Raw genomic sequence first — 10,096 nt, forward strand, 5'->3', positions numbered from 1 at the left:
TCTGTCCCTCAAGCATACACTATGAAACCAGAGTGCTTAAAATACCTCTTCCATGACCCTCTGCTCTCCCCACTGTATAGATCCACAGGGAGCAACCCACTTAGTGGAATAACAGTTTTCCACGTCAAGTCCCATTGTCAAAGTACTCCTATTACTCAGTCAAACACCCTTTGAGTTTTCTATCCTAAACATAACCATCCCAGTGAATAGATCTGCCCCTTTGTAAGGAAACTTTCTGATGTATGTTTTTAAAAAGTTGGCCATGTGATACGGGAAACTTAATTTGGGAATTTGATGCATTGAAAATGGCACTTAACTGCCAACCCAAATACTGAATGTTGGGCATAAATCACAGACAATTTAGTTTAAGAGAATTTACACAATTTACTTTCTTGGGTAGTCATTTTTATGGAATTCTATGAAATATAAGTATTTATCTTCAGAAATGAGGCAATAGGAAAGGTAGAGCTAATGTTTAAAAGAATGTCTCATAGGAAGAGCAAAAGAGTTCACAGAAAGTTTATGGTTTGCATTTAAGCATATTTCTTATAAGGAATTTGCTAAACTTATTTTTTGAGCAAAGTATGGTTTATTTTGGTGCACAAACGCAATGTGGAAACTCAACAAAATTCAAGTTACTACCACTTAGGCAGATAGCTTTGTTTTAATGGAAACAAATTATACACATATATATTATATATAATATATAAAATCCATCCGTCAACTAAAACATCACACACATACTCTGTGTCTTATTGTAAAACTAATAATCTGGTTAAACATTTGGATTTAACGCATGATTTTTAAAAAACAAAATAAAATGCTACAAAAGTCGTAATTAATTTATACATTAAAAACCTCCTGGATTAAATGAAACAATGAAATTTTGCAAACCAAGGTATGTCCAATTCTTATCCAATTGGCATATCACCTTATATACATGGTATAAAGCTAAAAATAATCCTCTAGTTTATTCTAATATAGTGTTAAGAATTATGCACTGTGTATCAAGTTCATAGTCCTCTAGTTTATTCTAATATAGTGTTAAGAATTATGCACTATGTATCAAGTTCATAGTACATGTGAAAAATAAAATTGCAGGACAGGAGAATGGTAGACATGTGTTCCTAAATGGACAAGAGAAAGACGACATTAATGATGATTAACAGCAAATTAAATTAGTGCATATATTGTATTAGGCAAATGTTGCTGGTAGTTTATGTTAAACTAAAAAATAACACCTTATCTGTACTCTTTGATTTGATTAGCATATGAAGGTTAAAGTAGAATAGCTACCAAATATACATTATGCAAATCAGGACTCATTAATTTCAAAATTTAAAGCCAAGCTAAAGTTTAAAAAAAAGCAACTTTAAATTACACTTATCTTTAGTTTACTGGCCATACACAATTACATTTAATTAAAGCTCACTGAAGCATAAAGTTACCTAAATTAATTAATTGGAAAAACTCATGTAGAAAAAACTTCATGTAGAGTATAAATATAATCCTCACTAATATTTAGCACCTTTTAAGGAGATCTTTGCTTATGTAGTTTTTGGTGATTTTTTAAGTGATTAGATTTATCTGACATTAAATAAAGTTATTTAATTGTGATTGTGTTCACCTAAAAATGTCAACAAATTTTACCTTACAATTTAGAAACCTCATTTGCCTAGAAGAGAGATGACAAACACCTTCAGACTAACATTTCAGTTTTATTAATTATATTATGTTCAATTTAATTTAAGATATTCTTTATTTGGAACATCAGCAGAGATAGAGGTTTTCAATAAGATGTGATAACACTGTGGTTTCTATTTCACAAAATATACCATTACTTTCTTCTAAAGAAACTAATTTGAGAATGTGGGTATATATAAATTAACTTAGTTCTTTTAGCTGAGTTATGGTGACTCAGCTGTTCAAAACTGTGTGACAGTTATAAAGGACACTGACAAAATTTCCAAATTTAACAATTATATCTTCTTAGATGCTTTTATTTCTTGTACCTGAAAATAAAACACTATAAATCTGGTAGGCAAATTTTCTATAAAGTTGATATTGAAGTAAGAAACTGAACATTTTTACCCTTCCAAAAGAGAGAGGACTAAGCCATGACTTCTGACATTTTTCAAAAGGAAATGAGAATATTGCACTACCTGAAAACTTGAATTCTGGCACCATTTTTTACAGCTGCAGAAAATTTCTTGTACAGTTAATTTTTAAAATAAGAAACAGTATTGTAGACATTGCTGTGATGGGAAGTAAACAAAAATAACTTGTCCAAGGAATTCTATACCTTCGTTAAAATTTATTTCATTGCTACATCTAAATTTTGATCATGTAAAATCTATTTTTAAGCCAACCATCTTTTTACAAATTTTGAAAGAAGTTTTTGGGTAAATGAACATGACCCCTTTATTTTTCTTTTGGAAGTCAGTTTAATTGTAATAGTCAGTTTTTGAAATAAGATTATCCTATGATTAGGCATTGTGCAAGAAAAGTGTTACTTCCTCAATCTCACTTCCTGGGAGAGAAAGGACGAGAACTCGGCCTGAGTCAGGGGAGGCATTTTTATACCTAAGAATCACATACAGTGTCCACACATACCATCAGAATATTGAACTACAATTCATCCATTGCTATTTAAATGATTTTATGTCATAAAAATACTAGGTTAGAATCAAGAGGTCTTACATACTTTTTATTTTATTCAATTGGCTTTTGTCCTGACTGCCGTATAATTATCACAAGTCACTCTCTGGGCTTCGTTCCGCTATATGATCTCTGACATTATTTCCAGCTTCATCATCAATAATTGCATGAATCTTCAAATGTAGAAGTACCAAAAAGAGGGCATGGTTCCTCTTCAGGTAAAACTAAAAATCTATATCCAGATGAAACTAGACAACCACATGAAAAAAATTGTCAAAACAGTAATAAACAGATATTTTTTAAAGACTTGTCTTAGATTAAGAAAAAATGATCTGTGAAGAGATTTAAAAAACAGGGATCAATTCTGGGCTTATCTTTTCATAAGGGACTTTGCAAATCTGAATTAACCCAGATAGGATTGGTCAGGGTAGTATCATTGTTGATAATAAATAGTTCTAAGACCTTAATTACACATGTAATTTTTGAACAACTCTGTTTTGACTAAAATCCCACTTTCTCCATGAAGCCTTCTAGAAATTCATGAAGAAATATGAGTAATCTTGTTGACACCATCCTTCAAATATGTATAGCTCATGACATAACTTTCCATCACCATTCCCTTACTATTCCACTGTGTCAGTATTTTCTGAGACCCTGCTGGCGAGCTCAAGGCACTCAGCTGGTGAAATACGTTTTTATTTGGCTTGATACTTATTCAGTATGTTCCTTGAGGTTAACACCAGCGTATTCTCAGATTTTGAACTTCTGCAGGGAATATAGCTGCTCTCTCCTTGCACGTTGTCTAATGCAAGTGCAGCCTAATAAAAGGAACTTAAGAAATGCTCTTAGCTGATAGCAATTTTGAATAATGTGTTCCTTTGACTTAAACACTTTGTGGAGGTTATTGGACATTCTACTTATTCAAAGTACTGCCTATATAATTATATTTGTAGGTTCCTGGAATATGTCAAGTGCTCAGAAATGCTTATAGGATGGATGTAAGTGCTGGATAAGATTTATTTGATGAAGATGACGGTGATGGTTAAGAGAATTTCATGAGGAAAAAAAAGATAATTTCATGTAAGATGTGAAATGGCTCCAACAACAAGAGTAAGAACTCTGGCTGCTGCACTCACTGTCCTTGGACTTCTCAAACACAGATCCCAAGTCCAGACTAAAACTGTCAGGCGCTTGCAAGCTGCATTTAAGTATCAATAAATCAGTCATCGTATGAAACTTCAATTTAATTGGCAATCATAAAAATAGGTTACTGTGCAAATCCCGATGACTTTGCTATTTGCAGGCCAAACAAGCAGTCCGGTGGGGCATCAGTAGGTATCAGTGGGAGGGTGAAGACATTACTTTTCGGTAATTTGTTTCTAGATGTGCTTTTTCCCCCTTTTCTCAGATAAACTCTCTCCAAGAAGATCGCCTTTTTCTGTCGCCTACAGAGAGATTAGAGAATGCATAATCACACAGTGACAGGTCCGGTGCCAATGTGTTTCTCATTAAATTCTCTGTCACTCCCTCTGTGGGAAACTGGAAGATTTATCAGATTTTCATCCAGGGAGGTGAATTTCTGCTGAGGAGGCAACACAGTGTCTTTTACTCTCTGGGGTGCAATTACAGCTCTGCTTCAACAACCTTGCTTCGTTTCACCACCAGGCTCTCTTTGTGGGATGTGTGCATTCCATAACTTGTTTCCATGCTTTGACACAGGTTACAGCTTTACATTTTTTGAAGTTTGCTAGTTGTGCTGCATTCTTCTCCATAAAGTGCCCCTGAGATCAAGTGTAACTATACTGGAGTATTAAATGTATTGGAAGACGAAACACAAACCTCCCACACAACCACCATCCTAACAGGGCAGAAAGAGTTTAAAATCTAGAAGCAAAAAGCAGCAAAAAGTTGTATGTTCCTTGCCTATTCTCTCTCTCTCTCTTTTTTTTTTTTTTTTTTTTTTGCATACAAGGTGCATTACGAAGGGGTGAAAACATGTTTTCTGTTTAGGTAATGAAAGACTAACAGTCACGGCAATGACTACTCTAAATCTCTGAGACCTGCAGTTCCTGTAAATAATGCTTAGGAGGGAAAGCCATGCCCATTTATGTTGCCCCATTTGTTATATCACTCAGAAATAAAACTGGGTTGGTTCTGAGTGAGAGTTTGTTTTCACCTTAGAAATCAGGTTGCCTGAGATTCTCAGCTTCTACAGTCTGGAGAGCAAGAGATCAAATGAGAAAAAGACAGCCCAGTGTGCTGGTGCAGAGCACAAACCACAAGCTCTCTCTGCTAGTCAAGTGAGTTTAATGTTTAATGATGAGAAATTAACTCGGTCCAGCAAAGTCCAAAGGAACTTACTCAAACTAAGGGAATAATGATTTCTTGGTTGCTAATCATTTATGGCAGAAATCGCTAATGAATTTCTAATGGAAATTCAATGGTTATTTAACTCCTTAAAAGATACTGGCACTGTGCTGCGGTCTTGGGGATAGAATTAAACATAGCACCTGTTTCAGGGGAAACTTACACTCTTGCATATATTATCAGGGCAGTGGATTAATTCTTTTGAGTGTTCCATCCAGTTCACAGTTAGTGTCATTCAAAAATGACAGTTATTCTTGCCAAAGGAATTTAATATGTTAGGTTACTACTTACCACAGGAGACCCAAAAGCTTAAGCTGTGGGTTACATTATAGCTTTGAAAGAACTTCAGACACTCCTTTGGCACTCCCTTTGGAAATTTTTAGCATGTTTTCCATCGGTTATTGACAAAGATGCAAGATTATCCTATAGTCATTGAAAAATAATTAGGAGCCCAATAGAGCATGTGAAAATGTGATGTACGCTTTTCTAGGGAGATCTCCAATTCTATTTGTTATAACGTTGATCTGATAGCTAGGATAGGAGATCAATGGATGTCTAATTTCAGTATTGCTTAAAAATGGGAGAAACTGGTGTTTTTCTTCTTCCCAGAGTCTGATTTGTTTCCCATGATAAAGGTGTCTACAGGATAGAAACAAGTGTGTAGGCTAAAAAATCAAAATTGAATATAGCCCTGAATCTTGCCTAACCTTTCAGCTCTTTTCAACCTGTTTGCGGGAAGCTGGAAAATTAACAATCTAGCACTTAAAAAAAAACTCTACCTCCCACTTTTGGTCTTAAACAAAGGATTGTATCAGACTCCCTTTGAGAACAACTGCTGCTTTGGGGGCTGCTAGGCTTAGCGCAAACGAACCTCCCCCAGGACATTTGAGGGGGCTGGCAAATGTTGTCGTGTCTACCTTGAGTGTTACAGAGGCACCCTTGCAGTGCTTTCAGCTAGCGTTCCTGTAACGTTGGCCTGCAGTCAATAAATATTTCATGTCTCTCGCCCCCAGGGTGTGCTCAGAGGACCACCCTGCAAGTGTCTGCCTCTGCAGTCGGTCACAGCTTCACGCTGTGGGCGGAAAGGTGGGTGTGGAGCCAGAGGCAGGATGTGCAGGCAGGATCCAATGTGGTTAAAATTTCGGATCACTGGTCTGGCTGTAGGGGATCTGGAGACTTCATGTCAACACTTATTCTGGGAGAAGCATATCCACCAGAGGGTTATCAGCCTGCATCAGCGTGACTCACTCAAGGGTTAATAGAAGGAAGCATTCATAAGAGGTGAGGTTGTAGAGAGAAGTAGAGGCTTCTCATACGACTCATTGTTGAGGGGATGTAGAATGCCATCTTCCGTTTGGGAAGGAAACTCTCAAAATTTCCCAAAGGCAGGCACCCAAATGGGAAAGGGTTCTCGTATCCTTAACTCTTTGAAACCTGTCATGTGCCATGTGTCGAAAGTCATGCACTAAGTGAATATTTAAAAAGCTGAATGATTCAGGATTTGGTCAAGGTTCTCATTGTCTAGTAAAGAGACTCAAAGGCCAGAGAGGGTAGAGCCAGTTTTGTATCCTTGAAGAAAATAAGAGGGGAAATGAAAATGAAATCTCACGTTGACTTTCAAGCCTGAAATCAGCTTCCCCCCACCCTAATGGAGGGTGGGTCCGGCTGACTTAAACTATCATTTGGAGGGCTTACTTAGCTCCCGCTTCTTCGTTTTTCACAGACGTTGGTTGAGTACCTATTGTATGCCTACTACAGGATAAAGTATTGTCTACAAGGAGATAGATGAGACATGGTTTCTTCCCTCAAGAAGCTTATAGTCTAGAAGGGAAGGGAAGGGAAGGGAAGGTGGACAGTTTAACCAATAAGCCCCAGCCATGCTACGATGGAGGGGCGGGGGCAAGCAGGCAATAACATTAGCATTAAAACTTGACTACTCTAATGACTACTACCACCTCGCATTTGACCAGCACTTTTTAGTTTTAATCTACACTTTTGGTTTTCAGAACATATTTAGCTACCTCACCTTATTAGATATATAACTAAAACACCTAAAAGGAAGTGAAGTGCTGGCACTTGACCTTGGATGCTGTGGTGCTGGACGCAGATTCCCTCTTTGGTGCTGTGATACTTATTCCCCAGAGGCTGGAAACTCAGCTGCTCAAGGCTGTGGCCAAGGGTACACTCACGCCCAGGGGCACCGTGAGGTCAGTGACTGGCTGATTCAGAGACTCAATGGCCCAGCCCACTTGCCACAGTTTGCAAGAAAAATGGAGGACTGTGCTAGCTTCAAAGTGCCCCAGGATCAGCTGAGGTCCCTGTTGTAACCATGTAAAGTGTCACCTCCCTCTACCCTGCCTTCTACATTTCCTTACAGGTAAGGATAGAGATAAAATACAACATTCCAGTTAAATTTAAATTCCAGATATAAAACAAGTAATGTTTTAGTATTAGTATATTCAATATTGCTTGGGCTGGGTTTTTTTTTAAATTATTATTATTATTATTATTTTTGAAGTGTAGTCGATTTACAATGTTAGTTTCAGGTGTGTTCAAAGTGAGTCAGTTATACACATACCTACCTACATTTCTATTTATTCCAGATTCTTGTCCATTACAGATCATTACAAGAAACTGAATATAGTTCCCTGTACTATACAGTAGGTTCTTGTTGTTTATCTATTCACCCCCAGCCCCACCCCAACGCTGCCCTTTCTCCCCTGGTAAGCACAGTTCGTTTTCTATGTCTGTGAGTCTATTTCTGGTTTGTAAATAAAATTTGTATATATATATATTTTTTTTAGATTGGGCAGCCTGTCTTTTTATTTGCTAAATTTGGTAACCATACTTGTAGATGTTACTCTCAAGAGCACTCCCCAATAAACCTTCTGTGTGCTACTTTCAGCCACAGGTGGTTTCCAGGAAATCCATTCTCTAGGAAAAGTTATTATGGTCAGTAAAAACCAAGGAGTAGCTTGCAGTGCAAAGGAAAACTCAGAGAGGAACAAGAAGATCTAGAAGTTCCTCTTTCTACATTTGGGGGGACATATTTCAACATTCTCCTGGGCAGAAAGAACTTTATACTCATAAGCAACACCAAATTCAGAAGTTTTGGCAGCTATACAAACCTTAAAATATTATTTATCCAAAATGTGATCTTTAGGCATCAACTCTTCCCTCAAGATGTTATCTGTTGGTCTGTGCGTTTGTACGTGTTATATAGAAACACATGGACTCTGTTTTCTTAAAGTTATACAAGGAATGTAATCAATTGGTGACTTACCAACATTTCTGAAGCGCTCTTTAAAAAAAGTTGATCACTCCCTCCTTCATTAAACGCATTTTTTAGTTATTTTCCCAAGTGCCACTTGCTCCTGTCTTTCTGCTAGCTCAGTGCCTGCTCCTTTCTCTTCCATCTGACCTCTAAACTTCCCGGGATCCCAGGGCTCAGTTTTTGGCTCTTTTCTACTCCCTCTCAAAGCTCCCCACCGTGTGATCTCACCTCTGCTTTAAATACCATCTGTATGCTGCTGACTCCCAAATTAAAATCCCCAGCCTCAACCTCTCCCAGAGCTCCAGGTTCACACAATCAACTGCCTACTCTACATTGCTACTTGGATGTCTAACAGGAATTTCAACCCTAGCATGTCCAAAACTCAACTCTTGTTCCCAAACCGGTTAAGCTTCCAGACTTCCACAGTTTAATAAACAGCATGATGACATATTCAGTGACTTGAGCCAAAAATCTAGGAATCATTCTTGTGCCTCCTCTTTCCCTCGTAACCCTCATGCAATCCGCCCATCCCTCCTTTTCCCTAAACCTTCAAAATAAATCCTGAATCCTACCATCTCTCTCAACTCCATACCTTAGTCCAGACCACCCTTGTCTCCAACTCCATCTGTTGCTATGGCTTCCCAACTCATCTCTCTTCTTCTCACAATAAGAAGTCAGAGTAAGTCAGAGAAGTCAGAGTAAGATTTCTAAAACTTGAATCTTGTCTTGTCATTGTCCTGCTCAGAACCTTTAATAGCTCCCCAGCCCACTAGAATGGACCCAGCCCTTCTTTCACTCTCCTATCACATCTGCTCTCCTTCAGCCTCCTCCCTCTGCTCCAACCACAGTGGCCTGAAATGCCTTTCCTCCAGGTCTTCAGCAATGCCATGCTTTGTCCCCTCCGAGATGCCTTCCCCGATGGCTCTGTTTGAAGCCTCCTTCCCAAGTTAGTCCATCTCACCCCCTCCTTATTATTCCTTAGAGCACTTTACACTCTCCCAAGTATCTTACGTGATTCTGTGTCTACTGATTTCCCCCAAGGAACTGTAAGTAGTCTGTCTTCCCCAATTCGACTGTAGGCACCTTGAGGGAAGCCACCCTGTCTGGTTTATTCATTGCAGAGTCTCAGGCACTGAGCCTTGTGCCTGGAATATAAGAGGCAGCCACTATTCATGGATTGAACGAATGAGTATGGTCACTTTTGTTACAGTGCTTCTTTTGAAAATGCTAATTAGTTCCAACTCAGTTGATATGTAAAGGAACAATCTGAACAAAATGTGAATTTGTGTTTGCTTATATGCAATTTCATTGGTGAGAAATACTATGCATTTCAGATGAACCAAACTGCATACATGTGCATAATAAATATATACTGCACACTTCTCATGAAACCAATGAACCACATCTGTCCACATCTGGTTTTACAACTTTCCACTCGATTTAGATAACACCTCCCTGAATCGTTTTATGGACTGAATTGTGTCCCCCCCCCTCCAAATTCATATGTTGAATTTCTAACTCCCATGTATTTGAAGATCAGGCCTTTAAGGAGATAATTAAGGTTAAACAAGTTTATAAGAGGGGGGCCCTAATCTGATAGGACAGGTGTCCTTGCAAGAAGAGAAAGAGGCAGCAGAGAGCCTTCTCTCTTTCTCCCTCCCACTCCGCCCCCACCAACAATGCACAGGCTTGCACACAGAGGAAAAAGGCCATGTGAGGACACGGAGAAGCCAGTGGTCTGATGGCCAGGAGGAGAGCCCTTACCAGAAACTGAGTCTGCTAGAACCTCAGTCTGGG

This window comes from Camelus dromedarius, chromosome 1, assembly GCF_036321535.1.
Source record: "Camelus dromedarius isolate mCamDro1 chromosome 1, mCamDro1.pat, whole genome shotgun sequence".
Lineage (NCBI taxonomy): Eukaryota > Metazoa > Chordata > Mammalia > Artiodactyla > Camelidae > Camelus > Camelus dromedarius.